Genomic DNA, 23,046 nt, shown 5'->3' with positions numbered 1-23,046 from the left:
TGGCAAAAAAGCACATGAGAAAATGCTCTACATCATTAATCATCAGGGAGATGCAGATCAAAACCACAATGAGATACCATCTCACACCTCAGAGACTGGCCCACATTCAAAAGAACAAAAGCAACCGATGCTGGCGTGGATGTGGCGAGAAAGGGACACTCCTTCACTGTTGGTGGGAATGTCCACTGGTTCAGCCCTTCTGGAAAACAGTATGGACGATTCTCAAAAAATTAGAAATTGAGCTCCCATTTGACCCAGCAATACCACTCCTGGGAATATATCCCAGAGAGGCAAAAATGTATAGTCGAAGTGACATCTGCACTTGTTTATTCATTGCAGCACTCTTTACAATAGCCAGAAACTGGAAGAAACCTGAATGCCCAAGAACAGATGACTGGTTAAAGAAACTTTGGTACATCTACACAATGGAGTACTATGTAGCTCTTAGAAAAGATGAAGTCATGAAATTTACATACAAGTGGTACAATATGGAAAGTATCATGCTAAGCAAAATGAGTCAGAAAGAGAGGGATAGACATAGAAAGATTGCATTCATCTGGGGGATATAAAGTAACAAAGTATGAGATTAATACCCAAGAATAGCTGAGATCAGCACCAGGAGGATTACTCCATAACTTAGAGGCCAGCCGGGTATCCTAGAGGAAAGGACTGTTCAGATAGAGAAGGGAGCACCAAATAAAGGATGTTTGGAGGATCCTCCCAGGAGGGGAGATGCATGTCGAAAGTAGACTATGGACTGAACATGTTTGCCACTCAATGCCTCTTTTGCAGACCACAACACCCAAAAGGAGAGAGAGAACACAGGGGATTGCCCTGCCACAGAGACAGGGGGGATGGGGGGATGGGGGTGGGAGGGATATTATCCATGGTGGTGGAAAATGGGCACTGGTGGAGGGATGGGTATCTGATCATTGTATAATTGAAACCAAAGCACAAAAAATTGTAAATCTACAACTTTAAAAAAAATAAAATAAAATAAAGGGGAAAAAAAAAATCAAAAAAAAAAAAGTTGCTTTGGGTTCTGTGTTTGAAGGACATAGTCTCTCCTAGTGGCACTTGGGGACCATGCAGTGCAGGAGACTGACCCAGATCTCTTGCATACCGAGTATGTGCTCAGTCTTGTAAGAAGTTGCTCTGGTCCAATACAAACTTATTTTTTTCATTTCATTTCATCATCCTGTTAATCGTCGATTGCCTCGAGCAGGCCCCAGTAACGTCTCTTTCATCCTAGCCCTGAGATTATATTCACGGCTCTTTAGGAGAATGAGACCCATCATTGTTACTGGTATTTGGCATATTTGGTAGGCCACGGGGAGTTTGCCAGACTCTGCCCTGTGGGCAGGCTACATTCGATAGCCTGCAAATTTGTCCAAAGTAGGAATGAGATAATAAGATGTCGCGCGGCCGCAAATGCGGCCGCGCGGTTCCGGGATCTGGATTTTATAGTCTCTGAGTCTTGGCCGCTGATGGGATTACACGGCGCCAGGGGGCCAGGTGGTGGGTGTGACCCCCGCCTACTGGAATTTGGAGGATCTGGGTGGAAGATGCTCGACTCCAAATCGAGTAGGCTTGGAGGTCTCGGCCCCGGAACCCGCGTGGCTTTGTCCCTCTGCCAGTACCTTCAGGTGTGCGGAGAGTGGTCTCAGCATGGTGGTGGCTGGTCCTGAAGGTCTTCGGCTGCCGTAGCCCTGGTCGGGGCGGGGAGGAAAGCTCAACCCGCTCCCCTCCAAGGGACTCCGGGAAGGAACACCCAGGCGCGGGGGCAGAGACTGCACTTTTCTCGTCCGGGATACAAACTTCATTTCAGATTTTTTAATAATGGTTTATGTAGTACAGTATATTTCCATATACTGTCTACTTAGTGTTCTCTATCATTAACTTCTTCAACATAATCACTGTTACTGTCACTGTCTTCCCATTGTTCATCGATTTGCTCAAGCAGGCACCAGTAATGTCTCACAACAAATAGTGAGACTTGTTGTTATTGTTTTTGGCATATCAAATACATCATGGTTAGCTTGCCAGGCTTGACCATGTGGGCGAGATACTCTCAGTAGCTCCAAGAGGGGCAGTGGAATCAAACCTGGTCAGCTGCGTGTAAGGCAAACTCCCTACCCTCTGTGCTATCACTTCAACCCCTTCAACAAAATGCATTTATTAAAACTATTGAACTAATATTGATACATACATAGTTGTATGGCAAAGTGTTACTACTGGCAGGCACATGAGAGAAGAGAACTCCAGAGCACTGTGGTAATGTTCCTTGTAAATGTTACTCCCTGGTTTTGCATGGCCCTCTGTCCTTCTTAAAAGCAACATGTCCAAAATTGTCACATTTATTCCCCAAACAGTTTTTTCTCCTTTTGTGTTTTCTAGCTCAGTGAATGAGATTCAAAACTGCCAAGTCATGCAATTTTCTTTAGATTTTTATTTCTTTTTAGTTCCCTGGTCTTGTTGATGTTTATGAATATCGTTCTTTTATAGTTTTCCTCAGTACTGGAAAATAAATTGTTGTTACAAATAATTGTGTCCCTTTCTCTCTCATCTAAGAGCATATTAGTCTTTTTCATCATTTTTCCTATGCTCCTTTTGAATTATTTTCATTGCTATATTTTTAGGTCCTCTTTTTTATGTGAGATTGACTTTTTAAATTAATCTCATCAAGTGTGCATTTAATCTCAGACACTGTAATTTATCTTTAAAGTCATTATGAGTCTTTAAAAAATGTTCTGAAGTTCGGATCTCACATTTTCAGTGTTGTGAATTCTCTGGTTTGGATATTTATTTAGACCATTCCTTTACATCCAACTGAAACAATCAAACTTAAAAATATGCCTGTTAGGTTGTAGAGAGAGAACAGCACGTAGGGCACCTGACTTGCACAGGGATGACCTGGGTTGGATCCTAGGCACCTCATGCGGTCCCCAGAACATGCCAGGAGTGATTTCTTAATGCAGAGCCAGGAGTGATCCCTGAGCACCACTGGGTGTGGCCCAAAAACACACCACAAAAACATGCCTCTCGGGTAGCCTTGTGTATGCGAGGGTGGGCTGTTGCGGGATGGATGGGGAACCTGGGAACACTGGTGGAGGGAAGTTGACAATAGCAATGGGACTGGTGTTGGAACATTGTGTGTCTAAAACTCAATTACGTGAAATACCATGCTTTAATAAAAATCTAAAAAATAAAATAAGAAACTCAACTATGACTTTATAAATAATGTTTTATTCAATAAAAATATTTTTAAAGTGTGTTCTACTCTCAACATAATATGTTCACTTCCTCCTTTAGCTTTGTGAGCATATGGAATGCAGTTATAATAATTGCTTTGATATCCTTGTCTGCTAATTCTAACATCTGTGTCACATCTGTGTTAGTTTCAATTGGTTGATATTTCTCTTTATTAAAGTTCATATTTTTTTCTGCTTTATTGCCTGCCTTCTAACATTTTATTAGATGCCAGACATAATAAATTTTATTTTGATGAATTCAGAATAACGTTTTTTTGGTGTTAATATGGTCTTGGGTCAATGAACTGAGTAAATACTTTGCATTCTAGAAGCCTGGACTTGATCCCTGCACTGTTTAGTCTCTCAGCATACAACTAGGAAGAGACTCAAGCACTGGGTGTTGCCCCTAAAGAAAATGAAACAAAAGTCAAATAATAGCAGGAAATTTAGTTCACCTGTAGATTCTAGGATCCTGGATTCCATTCCTGGTACCACACAAAAAAATATAGAGTAGGTATATATTTTGACACAATAAAACAATTTTGGCCAGAGCACATTTGGTCAGCATATGCTATACATGAAGAATGCCTGAATTTCATCCCTGACACTTCCAGGGTCTTCACAGACTGCAAGGAGTAGAGACTCTTGAGTACTAAGGGGCAATTCACTGCTCAACACCAAGAGGTATAACTCCCCAAACCCAAATAAATGAATATTCTTTACCAGTGGATTAATGACAACTTAAAGTGGTTTAGCCTTTTCAAGTCCTTTCTCTACGATTTTTTTTTCATAGATAGCACTGGGCTATTATTTGGTCTAGGAATAATTGTTCTCAATAACTGAGAAAACTATGTGCCTATTTTTTTTAAAATTACATCATAATTTTTATTCTGCTACTCCCCAGGAGAGGGCTTTCAACACACACTTAAAGTTTCTTTTTTAAATGTACCTGCCTAATACTCTACTCTTAGAATTCTTTTTTTTATTTAATTTTATTTTTTATTTGGGAAGGACGAGTAAGGAGAGGCTGCTACAATCTCAGGACTGGGACAAATGGAGACGTTACTTGCACCCGCTCGAGCAAATCAATGAACAATGGGACAACAGTGATGCAGTAATATGGTGATATTTTATTTTTTAATGAATCACCGTGAGTTACAGATTTGCAAACTTTCGTGATTACCTTTCAGTCATACAATGTTCGAGTTCCCATCCCTCCACCAATGATTATTCTCCACAACCAATGATCCTAGTATCCCTCCTACCACCCCTATCCCACCCCCCCGCCCCCCCGCCTCTATGGAAAAGCATTACATTTCTCTCTCTCTCTCTCTCTCTCTCTCTCTCTCTCTCTCTCTCTCTCTCTCTCTCTCCTTTTCGGTGTTGTGCTTTGCAATACATTGGATTCTTTCCACCATAGTCTCCTTAAATTTGCAATTCTGTCTTTAAAAATAAATAAATAAATAAATATTAAGGCACCATGATATACATAATTATTCATAGTTAAGTTTCAGGCACACAATGTTCTAACATCAATACTATCATCGGTCTTGACTTCCCTTCATCAGTGTCCCCAGGACACCTGCCACCCCCCAGCCTGACTCATGGCACACAAGTTTGGTAGTTGTACTTTGGATTTCATGCTTATAGTATGGTTGAGTCTATCAGGTTATCTCCTGAGTACCTGGGTTTCCTTCTCTGTGCCATGGCCTGGCATTTTTCATCTTTTTTGTCTCCTACCTTGTTTTGTAGTTTGTGTCCTCATCATCTAACTTCTCTCTTGATCTAGGAAGTTCTGAGTGATCACTTCTCTTTTCTTGTCACTGTCTTATAATTGTCATATGTTCTCATCTATTTGCTAATAATGCTCAAGTTTGTATCATAACCTTATATATATATATATTCAAATACATACTTAAAAGTTCTGCACAATGTCTAAATAGTCATCTTAAACTTAACATACTAAAATGACATCCTAAGCAAATTGTGATCCTTTTTTTTTTCTCACAGTCTCACTCTCTCTAAATCTTTCTTAGTTTGGTTAATGATGACACCACTTTCAATTTTTTAAGCTCAAAACCATAGAAAAATTGCTGAGTCATAAATTTCTCTCAGGGGCCAGAATTACTAGTAGTACAGTGAGTAGGGCATTTTACCGGCTTGCACCCACTCAGGTTTGATCCCCAGAATCCCATGTGGTCCCCTGAGTACCGCCAGGAGTAATTCCTGAGGGCAAAGCCAGGAATAAACCCTGAGCACTGCCAGGAGTAGCTCTGGGAAATGTACACTGGTGGAGGGAAGGTGTTGGAACACTGTATGACTGAAATCCAATCATGAACAGTTTTGAAAGGGTCTATCTCACAATAATTCAATTAAAGAGTTTTAAAAAGAAAGAAAGAAATTACTCTCATACTCTTTATGTTGTATTTTAGTAAGTGTAATAATTATATCATCAAAATAGAACCAGTTTTCATCATTTTCTTTGCAAACATCATGATGGCTTATCGAGATATTGTCTATGTACATTTATTTATTTTTACATATTGTCTATGTAAAGTCTCAGCATTAACTGTGTACAAACACAGTTCTTTGCTGTTCTTTGTAACTCATTAAGCAGAAAGATTGAAAATACTTTCATTTTAATGGTAATCACGTGTATATATTAATCTGAAACATGATTTATACTTCATAAAAACTATGTATCTTATGATCCAGGGACTTTATAAACTATTTTCTCAAGAAAGTTTTCTTCAAAGATTTTGAATAAGCTTTAAATTCTCAAAAAAAAATTTACAAGAAATTTGCTTATACTGTTTGAATTCAAATTTTTCTGGTTGAAGTGTTTTCTAATGTTATAATTGTATGTTATCATGCTACATTTGTCCAAACAGGGATCATCAGGGTTAGATTACTCTCTAAACTCCTGACTATATTTCACCTGTTCTTCCACCACGACTTATTTTTTTGTTTATTTGTTTGTTCGAGGACTTAATCTAGAATATGTTGCATTTAGTTGCCATGGCTCCCGGTTTCATCTGATCTGTGACATTTTCTCTGTATTGCCTGTTTTTTTTCCATGACCTTCACAGTCTTAAGCAGTACTGGGCAGGCATTTTGTAGACTATTCTCAAATGTCGTCCACCTGATGTGTTCTCACGATCAGAATCTTAGTACGGATTTTGGGAAGGAGGATCACAGAGGTGAAATGCTCTTCTCAATACTTCGTATCAGGGGGTACATGACATCTACATGACTTCACTGATAATAGTGATATTGATAACAGTGTGTACCAGGATTTTCCACTATAGTATTGCATTATTCCTCTTTCTGTGCTCTTTTCATTGTAAGTCCAAATCATACTCAAAGATAGAACAGTTTTAGCATTTTGTAGGATTTGTCTATTTTCTCACTTCACTAGCATTAGTATTGATACAACCAGGTTATTTTATATTTTATGCTGTAGTACAAATGCATTTCATTTATTTTTATATCCCAGTTATCTTAGTTCTGGTCATTTGGGGCTCTTTTAGGTTATATCTTTTGCTCTTGTTACAAGAACCCAAATTTGGTTTTTTGACTCCTTCCTTTCAAATATTTTTAAATGTTGTACTTTCAAAGAATTAAAAGGAGTAAAAATGAATGAAAAGTTTTAGACTTTTCTAACTCTATGCTGTTATGAAAACAGAACATTTGTCATTGACTTCAATTACTTACTAAAGTATGGTGCCTGGGGATAGCTATTTAATTGGGTTAAGATGCTCTGTTAAAGTGTTTCTCTTCAGTCTAGCTCAAGGTTGGCTGGTGCTTATGAATTTTATAAGTCAATCTACATAATATCTTTGAGTTCTTTATTCTACTATAAATACTAATGATATCTGCCACAGAGTGTATGTATCTTAGTATATTCTCAAATATATTTTGTACATATTTATCTTTAGACTTAATTCTGTTTTTATATTTAGATTTGCCATTCTTTAGGAGAGCGATGCACTCATTCTTTTTGCTTTTTATACATCAAAAGGGCATAGAATATGAAACATGTACACAAAAGAAAATATTTCTTTGTGGCATGATGACAAACAGTATGGATCAGATGGTTAAAGCATATATGGTCGATATGTTTATTTTTTCTGTCTTCTATTTTCTTCTAAGGTGAACAACCTTGAATATATTTATGGGCCAATGCATAAAAAATAAATTGTATATGAGTGTTTATATTTTTAGAACCTTTTATGATGAAATTTTATGTGAACCGGGCCTTGTACATATATGACTCAGAACAGATAACTTTCAGGATTAACTACAGCTATTGATGTTGGTTACTTTTAAATATGTTTTGCAAGTTTTCCATTAAACTCTACAGTTACCTGTGTTATTGTCACACAACGCTTATTCAAACTAGACCTTTCTCCCCTAACATTTTATTTAGTGAAAGACTTTGGTTAATATTAACATTAACCAATTCCAGATGCCAACAATTAAGTTCAATCCAACAAAACATTTAGTCAGATACTTTCCTCAGACTGAGAATAAGAAGACTTTACATAAACACGTGTAGTGGGTTTTGAGTCTATCTTAAGATAAAATAGTTGTGTTTAGTGACTAAACATATCATTACACAGATGCCTGTTCCCCTTTTGCAGCTGTTATGGCTGTTTTGGTTGCACACAGCCCTACTGCTTATCTCTTGTGGCTTTCACTTCATGCTGCATTATTTGGGGGAAAATCTGTAGATGAGGGGTTCTGACTGATTTTGTAATGTTCCCGCAGAAAGCTAAGCTTGCATTGTAATGAGGTCAGATTTCATTTCTAAGCAAGGTCACGCTCCTGGGTTGGTAGAACTCCAAGGAAAACCAAAGTGTTGACAAGAACAACTAAAAGGTGGGGATTCAGTAGGTGGCACTCTTTCCTCCCTACAAATCCTGCTGTCAGTAGGAGTACTCAGGTTCAAGCTGTCTTTCCAGAGCAGATTTACAACATGTTGTTCTATTGACCACTGGGGAATCTAATGAAAAATAGTTTATTTTGGGAGAGATGCATGTTTGTTTGTAGTCTTCTTTATAAACAAGGACATATTATTTAAACTCTATGCCTCAGAAAAATAGGAACCCTCTAGTTTGGATTTGCTTTCCAGAGAATTCTGAATTTCTGAGTTGGGCTAACTCTGTAGTCACACAAGCTGCTGAAAATCATTACTTTTCTCGGAAAACTTTTTCTTCTCTCTGTCTGAGTTTTCTGTCTCTTTTTGAATATCTAAGTTTCCAGAGTTGCAAAGACCTCAAAATTAAAGTGTCCTGCAGTAGCTTCAATTTTCAAAGTACCAAAAAATAAAAATATTGATTTTATTTCTGTTTCCTAATTTTATGAATTTAAAGAATGTTAACTATTATTAAAAGAGCATCAACCAGGAATCAAAACTATACATTTACTAATGAACTAGATCTCCATTGAAAATTCCCCTTTTCTTCTATGTAAAGTTAGAACAAAAAATATTTGACTGGTACTTTTCTACCATAAAAATCAGGATGAAGTGTAACATCACTTTACAAAGTAGACCCTGAATGATTCAATAGACCCTGAATGATTCAAGAAATCATTGATAATGTTTCACTTAAATTGGATATTAGTGGTGGAGAAATCTAACTCTCTGCCCAATAACACACACGCACACACACACAAATGTGCTAGGCAAGTATAAAACAAAATCCTACTATTAGCTTTTAAAATATGGTTTTCCTAATAGATGATTATACTTTGCTTATATGTTTTCTCCGTCCATGCTTAGATTGGACTTTTGCTTGCAATGTGACTTTGCTTTTAATAAAATGTATTTAAAAATGTCAGGTGTGACTGAACTGAGGATTTACAAGAGCAAAGGAGTGTAAGTAAATTCATTTGAAGTTCTATTAGTCCATCCTGAAAAGGTTGGCTGGGAAGGACTGTTTGACATTTACTATGTATCCACTGCCAAATGCTGTGCAGAAGGGAAAACCATCACATTTTTTTCAGGCACCTATGCACCCGCATGCACACACACACAGAGTTACACATATATGAAACATAGCTTTCATTGAATCAGATCAATTAGATAAAATCCAAATAGCAATGAACTACAAGCTTCCCAAGGATATACCGTTTCCTTCCTCTAGTAATAATTTTGAACTTGAATAGTTTTATTTGGACCCTCTCTAACCCTCTACCAATTAATCTTTGACATACCAACATGTCAACCATAAAGTAGCACTGTCCTCCCATTGTTCATCAATTTGCCGAGCGGGCACCAGTAACATCTCACAACAAATTGTTCGTGGCATATTGAATACGTCACAGGGAGCTTGCCAGGCTTTGCAGTGCAGGCAAGATACTCTAGGTAGCTGTCCAGGCTCTCTGAGAGGGGCGGAGGAATCGAACCCAGGTATGCCATGCCGGTCACGTGCAAGGCAAACGCCTTACCTAAAGTGCTATTGCTCCAGCCCAACCAAAAAGTACAGTTACAAAATTATACTATCTGCAAATCTTCCTAAAACTCCTTTGGCTCCTATTCTTAGAATAATACTGTGCTGTGTATAGTATTAATTGTTTCTGATGACAGAGATAATTTTAGAGAGGACTTGGCTGTCTCCTTTTGTCTCCTTATTTGCACTTCTTTGCGACAAGTTCTGGAAGAAGCCAAATGCAGACAGTGTGAATTCCCCTATAAAGCTAATTCACAAATTCCAGTTTATACTTCTTCATCCTACTGAATAGGGCATTGACTTTGCATGTGGCCAACCTGGGTTTGATTCCTCCATTCCTATCGCAGAGCTCGGCAAGTTACCAAGAGTATCCCGCCTGCACAGCAGAGCCTGGCAAGCTCCCCGTGGCATATTCAATATGCCAGAAACAGTACAAGTCTCACAATGGAAACATTACTGGTGCCTGCTCGAGCAAATCGATGAACAATGGGAGGACAGTGCTACAGTGCTACTTCTTCATGGGAATTTTGAGTGCTCATTCTTATTTAAGCAGGTCAGAGAATTTACATGGAATTGTTTCACCTAATCCTACATAGACTTGATCATCTTCATTGTATCTTAGGACATAGAAATTTTTTTTTTAATTTTCCCTAAATATGAGGGGGAAGGATTAAAAAAAAAGACACACATATAGGGAATCAGATCTTCTCATAAGGGTATAATGGATGTTATTTCCATTCATTCTTGATCTTTGTATTCTAGAAAATCTTTATTTATGGTTTGCCTTTTTGTACATTTTATACTTTTTCACTAGAATTATTTCCCCACACCTCTTCCTGATCGATTTTGCCTACCGGCAAACTTTTATTTGCATTTCACAATCTAGTACAGAAATGAAGCTATTGCAGAAGCTTTACTGTACACCCTACCAATGCATCTGAGCACACCTCTCTACTCCCTGTTGAAAGTTTGGGCTTTCAGAATTGGGTTTCTAGAGTCATAATATCTTGCATAATCACAAGGTAATGATCAGCACCATATCTTAGATACAAGGTGCATTTGAAATTGTGCAAAGAGCAGAGTTTACCTATAAATGATCATAATGCCTACCATATAGATCCTAGTCAATAACTATCGATTCAACTAAATTTACCTCATGCAGAGCCAAGAATTTCAGCCACAATTATGCTAGAGTTGAAAAAAAGGACTTCAGCAGTAATTTGGCTCAATCTATTCAATTTATAGATGAGTAAACTACATACAAAGTTACGAATTGGCCAATTTATTTTTATGTCACTATTTTATGGCAGATTGACTTAAGGATTAGGAGCCAGTTCTCGTTCTCTCCCTTCCACTGCGGTAGACTGCCTCCCAAATGTGCTGAAGTGAAAAGGTGTTGATCCAACAGGAAATACGGACTTTACAAAATCCTGACCTTGAAGGCGTCTCCATAAAGAGATTCATGTTTTCTTTCAGAGTTTGGGGATGACTGAAACTTTAACTAAATCGAACAATCCCTTCATCCAGTTTTGGTGCTCAGGTTGCATAGCCTTTTGCTCTCCACTTCTTGTAAGATCAGAGTTCCCTACAGGTACTAATTGGGCCTCCTGACACTCCCCTGTGGAAATGATCTTATTATTATGACTATAATGGTACTAAAGATATTTAAAGTGGTTAATTTAAAAGTGAAGTAAAGGCATTAAATAGTCCAATCCCAGGCTCCAGGTACTGAAAACACTTGACTGCATGGCCTGAGGCAAACTGAGGGGTTAAGGAAACTCTTCTCTATAGGGCACATTGCAGAGAGAACGTGCATTAGTCATGGTTCTTTACAGAAGTCAATAGGGTGTGTGTGTGTGTGTGTGTGTGTGTGTGTGTGGGTGTGTGTGTGTAAAACACAGAAGGAAAAGAGAGACCCATTTGATTATGAAGGCTGAAAACTTCCAAAATATGCAATCTCTGAATAGAAAACCCTGAAAAACAAGTGGCCTACTTTATTATTTTTATTTTCCTTGATTTTTAAAATTTGCTTCCCCCAGAAATAATTTGGTATCTCATGAAGAATAATTTCCTTCTTCCTTCCTTTCTCTCTTTCTCTTTCTCTCTCTCTCGCTCTTTCTCCCTTCCTTTCTCCTTCACTCACTCCCTGCCTCTCTCTCTTTCTTTCTTCCTGATTCCATCCTTCCTTCCTTCCTTCCTTCCTTCCTTCCTTCCTTCCTTCCTTCCTTCCTTCTTTCTTTCTTTCCTCTTACTACCTTTCTTATATCCTTCCTTATTTCTTCTTTCCTCTCTCCCTCTTTCCCTTTTTCTCTTCCTTTCGCTTTCTTTTTCCTTCCTTTCTTTCACCTTCCTTCTTTCCGCCCTCCCTTTCTTTTTCTTTTTTTCTCTTTCTCTCTTCTTCCTTTTTCTCTCTTTCTCTTCTTTTACCTACCTTCTTTCTTTCCTTCCTTCCTCTTTCCCTTCCTTCCTCCTGCCCTCACCTTCTCCCTCTCTTCTTTCTCTCTCTTCTTTCTTTCTTTTTCTTTTTTCTTTCATTCTTTCTCTCTTCCTTTTTCATTCTTTCTTTTTCTTTCTTCTTTTCTTTTTTCTTTCTTTTATCTTCTCTTTCCTTGTACATAACAAGTGGTTTAATTAAACTTAATATGAAGGCGTAAAATCAGGGATTTTGTTGTGTGAATACCATTTACAAGCTGGAAATGAGACAGTATAACCAGAGAGGCAGGGAAGAGAGTGGTTCCTCTCTACTTTATCTACATTTGTTTCTAATCTTTCCTTTCCCTGGAACAACTGCCCCTAATCAGGCTTTAAAACAGAATTCTTTCTTTGTTTTTAAAGATAGGGTGGAAAATAAGGTCATCAATTTTCACATATTCAATGCTCTCCCTCCCTCCCTTCCTTCCTTCCTTCCTTCCTTCCTTCCTTCCTTCCTTCCTTTCTTCCTTCCTTTGTTCCATCTTTCCTTCCTCTATTTTTGACATAATAGTTTTGTAGCTCCTACACATACCTTAACAAGACTTGTCAAATCCATTTTTAGTATCTCTCTTTTGCAGTTATTTCTTTTTTGCGCTTACATTTTGCTTATATTTGTGTATCCTATCATATGTTTAGCAGACTGACTCATAGTATACCAACGCGCAACCTGAGTTGTCAGTCTTTTAATAAATATGCTTTATCAAATTGTTCATTTAATAATTCCAAGATTTAGGGATATTATGGTGGAAAAGTAAACAAATGTCTTTCATAGTGTTGATCTCCCTTGTGAATTATGCTTTGCAAATTCTAAGTGCATTCTATTGTAGCAATAATCTTCAAGTATTTTGCCACTATCACACTGCATTTTAATTATTTGTTTTAACATCTGTATTTCCAAAATGTTGAAAATCTTGAGGGCCTTACCTGTTTTATTTTTCCTTCACCCTTTCCTAACTTAGTGTAGGTATATATAATGTCCAAACACTGTCCTCCCATTGTTCATCGATTTGCTCAAGTAATGTCTCCATTTTGAGACTTGTTTTTACTGTGTTTGGCATATTGAATACGTCAGAGGTAGCTTGCCAGGCTTTGCCACGTGGGCAAGATTCTCTCGGGCTCTCCAAGAGGGACAGAGGAATCAAACCCGGCTCGGCCGGGCTGGCTGCGTACAAGGCAACCACCCTACCACTGTTCTCTCTCTCTCTCTCTCTCTCTCTCTCTCTCTCTCTCTCTCTCTATCTATCTATATATGTATATATAATAAAATCAAAAAAGTATTTATTAAGCTTTGCTAACTTCAAATCACCTGAAGATCAGGTGATTTGCAGTGTACTGATATCTTTAATATCATCAAGTTTGAAAGATCAATATCTATTGATACCCTTAAGAAATCTAACAAAGAGCTAGAAAGGTCAGACAGCAGGTAAAGCACTTCCCTTGCATGTGGCCAATCCAGGTTCAACCCAGGTAAATCTCTGGCTCTGAGACATGCCAGAAGTGATCTGAGTCCAGAACCAGTGATGCAACCCTAATCACCCCCAGATGTGGCCCACACCCTCAAAAAATCTAACAAATAAATGGGGAGTTCAATTTTTTGACCTATTATTTTATTATAAAATTATATAATTCAGGTGTATACGGCGGGTAGGGCATTCGCCTTACTAGCGGCCAACATGGCCGACCCGAGTTCGATTCCTCCGCCCCTCTCGGAGAGCCCGGCAAGCTACCGAGAGTATTCGATATGCCAGACACAGTAACAACAAAGTCTCCAATGGAGACGTTACTGGGCCCGCTCGAGCAAATCGACGATCAACGGGAGGGCCTTTACCTTTACCTTTACCAGGTGTATATCACAAGGAGATTGTTCAATGGGTGGAGAATTTCAGTTTTGCACAACAAAAAGGTTTTGTATATAATTAATACAATAAAGTAGATATACTTTTTTAAAAATTAGTGAATCACCGTGAGTTACAATTACAGACTTACAAACTTCCATGCTTCATTTCAGTCATACAATGGTCGAGTACCCATCCCTCCACCAGTGCCATTTTCCACCACCAATGGTCCCAGCATTCCTCCCACCATCATTACCCCATTCCCCCTCCCCCCACCCCACCTCTATGGCAGGGCATTCCCTTTTGCTCTCTCTCTCCTTTCGGGTGTTGTGGTTTGCAATAGAGGTATTAAGTGGCCATAATGTTCAGCCTATATTCTGCTTTCAGGGTGCATCTCCCATCCCGAGCGGATGCTCCTAGCACGATTTAAGGTAGATATACTTAACACTACTGAAATGCCATTGAAAAACTATTAGGATAGCTCATACCATGTATGTGTATCTTACCATAACTAAAAAATTAAGAGATGTGTATTTGTTTGTATATAACAGTAATATCAAGTAAAATATGAAAATTTGTCTAAAAAGCATACAAATCTCATGGAATTTTAAAAATATGGCGATCCAAACAATACAAAGATTTCATTTGGTTTCCTCTGGAAATTCTGCCTCTCTAGTCAACTCGAGTTCCCCAAGTGACTTTTTAAAAAAAATTTTTTTCAACTAAGTTACATAATTTGTGAAGAAAGAAAACAGGCTAACGTTAGTTGATTTTGAATCTACTCAAACGTGGCAAAGCTCCCTAGCTTAATTTATACAGCAAGCAGTAAGAAATATAGGGCATAGGTTTAGGAAAGCTAGCTAGATGGAAGACAGTGATTGGAAATTCACTCCCAATAATGCTAGACCCATGAGAGTATAGTGTGCTTCAGAAGGAATTGGGTTAAGAGAAAGAAAACAGTAAAAGTTGAGGTCTGACCTTGTAGCATAATTAAGGGAAGAAGATAAAAGTAAAATTTCAGAAAGATATAGAAATGTGAGGTTAGAAGAGATGCAAATGTACTTTAAAAAAATCTTCTAGAACTTAACACTGACCTTTCTTGGTCTTCTATAGTTTTAAAGGCAAATTTGTTATATGAATTTAATTATCTAGCAATAAATACTAACATTTATATGATACTTTACCATTTATGAAGATGGCCCTTAGACTATTCTAATGATGAAATACTACATTCTTTCTATTTAATAAAAAACCAAATTCTATGCATCATACTTTATTTGGCTGCCAAATGGGGAAGGAGTAGAATCATGTTTTTAATACCAGTTATTGGTCAAATTTTTTTAAAAAATAATTTTAATGCATAAAAATCCTGTTGATAAAATTCTAGAATTAAAATTAATTATACAAAAATGCTCCAATATTAAAATCACTTGGTAAAGGTAAAGGTAAAGGCCCTCCCATTGATCGTCGATTTGCTCGAGCGGGCCCAGTAACGTCTCCATTGGAGACTTTGTTGTAACTGTGTCTGGCATATCGAATACTCTCGGTAGCTTGCCGGGCTCTCCAAGAGGGGTGGAGGAATCGAACTCGGGTCGGCCATGTTGGCCGCTTGTAAGGCGAACGCCCTACCCGCTGTGCTATCTCTTGATATCCCGTTACTCATCGATTTGCTTGAGTAGGTGCCAGTAACGTCTCCATTCATCCCTGTTGTGTGCTAGCGTATCCCAATAGCATCTGCATCTTTAATATACTATTAAAATAAATAGTATAAAAGTCAATTTATATGAAAATCGTTATATCTGATTGCAGAGTTGTTGAGTTGTTAAGTCCTTGCCTAAGAAATTACTGAGCTGTTTGTTGTTAGTTGAGTCCTCTGTGTTACTGTTTTTGCTTGAGTTTTTTTGGCTTCTATGTTACTTTCCCACCTAATTTGGTGTGCTCCTACTGGAATTTCAGTATTGCGAAATTAGGAAGTGTTGCAGCCTCATAATCCAGAGACTTCAGGATGTTGGTCTGTACTAATGAACCAACATGGTGGCAGCTGTGGGTTGGTTGCCAGGGATTCCAGAAGAAAGAGAAGTGGGAGGAACACTACCCACCTTGACTCCAAAAAACACCAGAGTTCTTAGCCTGGGTACCTGCAGTTATTCAAAGTTTGGCATCTCTTAGATAACATTCATGGAGCCGTAGAACGGAGCCCTTGGCATGGCTGCAGTGCAGGTGCTATTGCCAGAGCTCCCACTTGGTGTGATATTTGACCTTCCTGTTTCCTAAAGGTGCTCCAGAATTTTCAGCTGACGGGACTAGTGATTTCATAAATTTTAGCTGCTTGGTATACTTCTTCTGTCAACGTGGCCATTGCTGTCAATTGCTTTTATTTTAAATATCACTTACTAACATCTCTTCATTTAAAAACAGATAACGATTTCATTTTCTCCTTTATAATTTTGTTCTAAGGGTAGGATAGGTGATCTTACAATGATGAATGACTTTGAAGAGTACAAATTCAATTGAAGGATTAAGATATTTTCCAATCTCCAAGAAGTATATATGCTGTAAAAATAAAACTCAACCATGTAGATAACCCTTTCAAACATGTAAATATTGAACAGGCGAAAAGTAGAATTAGGTTGCTTTCTCCAATTGTCTACAAGGTAAGACATTTCATCTAACATACAGGAGATCTGAGAACATAGATTCGTGATTATATGTTGTATAATAAGAATTATATTTATTCGGATTTCTTCTTTGTCAAAGTTTCTATTCATTTCATCTCCCCATTTTTTGATGGGGTTGAATGTTTTCTTTTTGTGGAGTTGAACCAGTATTTTGTATATTCTTAAAATTAACCCCTTATCAGATGTGTAGTTGGCGAATATCCTTTCCCATTCTGTAGACTGTCTTTGTATTTTAGTCACTGTTTCTTTTGAGGTGTAGAAGCTTCTTAGTTTAAGATAGTCCCATTTGTCTATCTCTGTTTTCACTTGCTTGGCCAGCGGTGTGACATCTTTGAAGACATCATTAGCTTCTATGTCATGAAGGGTTTTGCCAACATTTTCCTCAAAGTATCTTATAGATTCCGGTCTGATGTTGAGGTCTTTAATCCACTTAGATCTTACTTTTGTACATGGAGTTAGGCAGAGATCTGAGCCCATTTTTTGCATGTAGCCATCCAGTTTTGCCAGCATAATTTGTTAAAGAGGCTTTCCCTGCTCTACTTCACTTTTCTTGCCCCCTTATCGAAGATTAAATGCTCGTATGCTTGGGGGGGACGTCAGTATATTCAACTCTGTTCCATTGGTCTACAGCTCTGCCTTTGTTCCAGTACCATGCTGTTTTAATTATTGCTGCCTTGTAGTAGAGTTTGAAGTTAGGGAGGTTGATTCCTCCCATTTTCTTTTTCCCAAGAATTGCTTTAGCTATTCGTGGGGGCTTATTGTTCCATATAAATTTCAGGAGTGTTTGCTCCAATTCTTTGAAGAATGTCATGGGTATCCTAATAGGAATTGCTAAAAGACACATGAGAAAATGTTCCACATCATTAATCATCAGGGAAATGCAGATCAAAACCACAATGAAATATCACTTCACACCACAGAGACTGGCCCATATCCACAAGAACAAAAGCAACCGGTGCTGGCGCGAATGTGGTGAGAAAGTGACACTCCTTCACTGTTGGTGGGAATGCCGACTGGTTCAGCCCTTTTGGAAAACAGTATGGATGATTCTCAAAAAACTAGAAATTGAGCTCCCATTTGACCCAGCAATACCACTCCTGGGAATATATCCCAGAGAGGCAAAAAAGTATAGCCGAAGTGACATCTTCAATTGTCTGTTTATTGCAGCACTCTTTACAATAGCCAGAATCTGGAAAAAACCTGAGTGCCCGAGAACAGATGACTGGTTAAAGAAACTTCGGTACATTTATACAATGGAGTACTATGTAGCTGTTAGAAAAGACGAAGTCATGAAATTTACATACAAGTGGTACTACATGGAAAGTATCATGTTAAGCGAAATGATTCAGAAAGAAAGGGATAGACATAGAAAGATTGCATTCATCTGGGGAACATAAAGTAACAAAATAGGAAACTAACACCCAAGTATGGCAGAGATTAGTACCAGGAATTTTACTGAATGACCTGGAGGACAACCAGACATGTTAGGGGAAAAGGGAGCTCAGAAAGAGAAGGGAACACCAAATAAAGGGTGTTGGGGGAATACGTCCAGGATGGGAGAAGCATGCTGAAGGTAGACTATCGACCAAACATGATTGCCACTCAATGCCTCTTTTGCAAACCACAGCACTCAAAAGGAGAGAGAGGGAAATGCCCTGCCACAGAGGCAGGGTGGTGTGGGAGGGATGGGTGGTGGGAGGGATACTGGGATCTGTGGTGGTGGGAAATGCGCACTGGTGGAGGGATGTATGTTTGATCATTGTATAATTGAAACCCAAGCACAAAAATGTGTAAGTCTGCAACTGTACCTCATGATGTCTCACTATTAAAAATAATAATAATAAATTAATTAATAAAAAGAATTATATTTATTTAATTGGTGTGTTGGGGGGCATATCTAGTAGTGCTCAGAAGCTATTCCTGACTTTGTGTTCTAGAATAAACCCTGCTGGTGCTCAGGAGAACATATGCCGTGCCAGAGGTTCAACTGGAGGTGATTACATTCAAGGCAAGTACATTACCTCCTATGCTATTTCTCCAGCATGAAAATATTTTAAGTGTCTGAAGGAAAATAAAGAATAAATGGAAATAGTCCTTGGGAGACAACTAAGTGCTTAGGGTACCTTGAAAAAATAAGCGACATCATTGTCTCCAAAGATACAAAGAAAAGAAAGAAGAAAGAGAGAAAGAGAGAAAGAGAGAAAGAGAGAAAGAGAGAAAGAAAGAAAGAAAGAAAGAAAGAAAGAAAGAAAGAAAGAAAGAAAGAGAGAGAGAGAGAGAGGAAGGAAGGAAGGAAGGAAGGAAGGAAGGAAGGAAGGAAGGAAGGAAGGAAGGAAGAAAGGTGAAGGTAACATGAGATTTGCATTGAATATAGTAAGATTATTGACAGCTACCAAAAAAGAAAGAAAGAAAAAGGGAAGAAGAGTCACCATTGCAGACAAGCCTTTTCAGAAAAATAAGGAGGGGCCAGGGTGATAGTAAAGCACTATTGGCACTTAAAGTGCTTGCAACCAACACTGGTTCAATTCCCAGTATCCCTTATGTTCTCCAGAGGACTACCAGGAGTAATTCCTGGATGCAGTGAGGAGTAATTCCTGTGCACTGCCAGGTGTGGCCCAAAGCAAAACAAAACAAAATTTAAAAAATTTGAAAGAACATGAGACTGTATCAGACATATACATTAGATTATAGAAAACGCTTAAAATACATTCTGCTGCAAATGTAGCATGGCATGAGAAAGTGGCTTATAAAACAAAGTTAAACTTGAGAAGTGAATTCTAGAATGATTAAGAAGGTATTTAACCCTTTGTGCCAGTTCTTAGTGTCAAAGTACCATTTTCACCATAAGAAAATAGGAGTTTTTAGAGAAGTTATTTATTTCAAGGTGACACAGAGAATACAAGATAAACTGAAATTACATGTAGTTCCTGAAAAGAAAAAGTGCTTATAAAATTTATGAAGACTTGTAAAAAATATAAAAAGCCAGATTTAAGTGGTTCCTGGTAGGCAAATCTGAGGTAATTAGGGCACGAACATAAATAATGACAATAAAAATCTCATAATCCATTGAACAAAATAAAAAAGCACAAGCTCATACTGATAAGAAATGAATAAATAAACATTTGGTGAGAATAATAAGCATAGAATAAATGAAATAGCAAAATCACCACTATGTTATAACAATTATAAGTGAATCACATGAACATCAACAACGGATACTAAAACTGGCCCATGAAAATTTCATGTACAATATAAAATATTTGCAAAGTTTTAAAGCACTCACCATAAAATACTTATTAATTATAAATAAGTAATAACTAGGAGACATAGAACATGACAATCATCACTTTAACCAAAAAAATAAAAATTAAAATTAAAATTGCCTAAAGTGAGATAAATCAATTAACATTCCAGGCCTCTTATTTGTGATTCATTAAGAAGATACCTAATTTTATCCTTGGCATCCATGCCTAAAAATGCATACCTTAAATCTAATCATAGGAAAGCATTAGACACACCAGATTGAGGAATATCCTATTGCAAAACTCACCTGTATTTATCAAGAACAGTTATATGCCAAAAACAAAAAAATGAATAAGAAACAGCTCCAGGTTAAAGGAGACTAGAGACAATGGACGAGTAAATTAATGAAAGATTTTATATTGAATCCTGATTCAGAAAAAAAAGAAAAATTTAGCATGAAGCAATTAGAAATTTGTGAATACTGGCTATAAATATTAGTAATTAGTAATGCCTAATTTCCTGGATTTTATTTTATGCTATGATTGCGTGGTATATATAGTGTGCTATGAATGCAATATATACTAATGCTCACAGTTCCTAGGCAATATATACTAAAGCTCACAGGAGTCAAGATTTGATGAATGTGATTTGCTCTCAAGTGTTTCAGAAAAATAAACAAATGATGGATTGTAGGGAGCAAAAATCTGCCAGTCCCAAATGTGTCTTTGGCAAAAGGTTTCTATCATGGGAGGGTTCTGAAGGCTGGTATAGATTGTCTTTGGAGAGATATTTGCAAGGAAATCTCTCTCTCTAAGGACATCTCCATCATTATACCAGGAGACTTAATCCCACTGTGTGTGTGTTTTTGTGTGTGTGTGTGTGTGTGTGTTTCCAGTGAGAAAGGCATAATTTAAATCTATGTACCTGCATTTTCTTGTTCACTTCCTTAACATACCTTCCATTTCCACCCTAACCTTAAACTATGTAGTGTTTCGTATGTTTTGTTGGTTGGTTTGGGGACCATACCTGGAGTTGTTCAGGGTCTACTCCTGGCAGTGCTCCAGAGACGATTGAATGTGGTCAGCATTAAACCTGCGTGGACCTGCGCAAGGCAAATGCACTTTTTTCACCAGTGTCCTAGATAAAGTTTTTAAGCTGATGCCTGAAGCCAAGTGGGAAAGTGACTCAGTTTTGCTGGAAACCTCCCATGTGCAAGGAAACATAGATGTTAGTATAAAAATCTCCATTTGACTTACTATCTTACCAGTTTCTCTGATGATTATGTCTTTAGGGGGTTTTGTTTGTTTTTGTTCTGCTTCTGAAAAACTTAGGGTGGTACAAGTGAGGTCTGAGATGATTTCTTTTGTCACACAAATTTAAGCATATATGAAAAGGGAAACTGCTAAAAACAATGTAATGTACCACCAGATGAACACTTACTAGTCTCCTCATTTGACCAAGTTGCTAGAGAATGCAAAAGTTTGATGTTTGGTCTCATATGATTCCCATTTTATAGGGATCACTGAGAAGCCAGGACTCAGGATAGCAAAATCAATGTTAGAAAAAGAAATGGAGGGTTGACTTACAAATAACCTTTAAACTCTATCCATGTGACCTATCTCTTTAAAATTTTCAATAGACTTCTTCTTGTCTTAAAAAAATAAATCCAATCCAAACAAAACCACTCTTGAAATGCTGTTAGCCCAAACGCTTCACCATTCAGCCCAAAGGCTGAAGCTACATTGCTAAACTTGGTTGAACTATACTGGCTGCCTGGGGTTATTTTAAGTAATGTTCAGAGGTCAAGACATGCTCTGAAGTTAAGCACCCATGTCTGTCACAACACCCTGGATTTGGGGTCACTGCCTGTATTAGTTGCTAGAGCTTCCATAACCAAGTACCACAAACTATGTGGCTACAATAGAAACACATTGTTTCAAAATCCAGGAGGTTGTAATATGAGATTTGGGAGTGGGCAGAGTTGGCTCCTACTAAGAACTGAGAGACAATCTGTTCTATGCTTGTCCTTCAGTTTCTGACGGTTTGTTGGCAAACTGCAGCATTCCTTGGATTGTATTTGCATCACCTTAGATGCTGTCCTCCTAATCACATGTCAGTATCATGGTATCCAAGTTCATCGCCATCCCACTTTTGTCTTACTTTTATTTTGTAGCACTGGTTTATAAGAGGGCGAATGTTTATATGTCTTAGAGGTATAAAACATATTGATGTATGAAACATGCCAAAGTACCAATAGTCCTTATACCACAGTCCATTGGATCCTTTCAACCCAACACACGGTCTTTGTTTATCTCAATTATGTGGTTCAGATAAAAAAGCCAATGTTCCCTTTTTCTACAGACAAAGTCACAGTGGATGATGGTCTGGCCCAATGACCTCATCTTTTACTTGATCTCCTATAAGGACCTTATTTTCAAATAAAGTCACATTCTCAGGTACTGGATTTTTATATCTTTCGAAGAATACAATTTAAACCATAAAACTGCTTCGCAGTCACATTCACATATTTCAAAGAATGACTCCCCCAAACTTCTTTTCCAATCTTTTTTCAAAATCTTTCTCCAAAATCTCCTTTCCGAGTTAAAATACCATAAATGCTCTTGTGACCCTCTGCTCTGGGACCTATCACAGCTAACTCATTTTCCTTCTCCCTCCGTGAGTCTCTTACACACCCAACCTAACATTTCATGTTGTTTTATTTCCTTTGGAAAAGTTTCACTGTGATCTTGTGTATACATTTATTTATTTATAATCTATTTCTTTTTGCAACTAGACTGAAATCTCCTCAAAAACCAGGATCCAGCTGTCCCTGTGTCTGTCCAAGCTCAGTGTCAAGTTCACCTTCAAGCTCCACTGTCTCTGTGAGTGTAATAAGAATAGGACAGACACCAGTATGTATTTCCTTTTCTTTTTACCAACTTTGCCCGGCTGACCCAAAGGTTTTGTTCGGTTGTTGGTTTTTGCTTACTTGTTTGGGCCACACTCAGCAGTGCTCAGGGCTTACTCCTGGCTCTGTGTATAGGCTTCACTCCTGGGTGTCCTTGGGAGTGACAAGGATGGAACCTGAGTCAGTCATGTGAAGGCAAGTGTC

The sequence above is a fragment of the Sorex fumeus genome, unplaced genomic scaffold, assembly GCF_029834395.1.
Source record: "Sorex fumeus unplaced genomic scaffold, SorFum_2.1 ptg000055l, whole genome shotgun sequence".
Lineage (NCBI taxonomy): Eukaryota > Metazoa > Chordata > Mammalia > Eulipotyphla > Soricidae > Sorex > Sorex fumeus.
The sequence above is the reverse complement of the archived record's forward strand: the minus strand, read 5'-3'. Positions refer to the sequence as shown.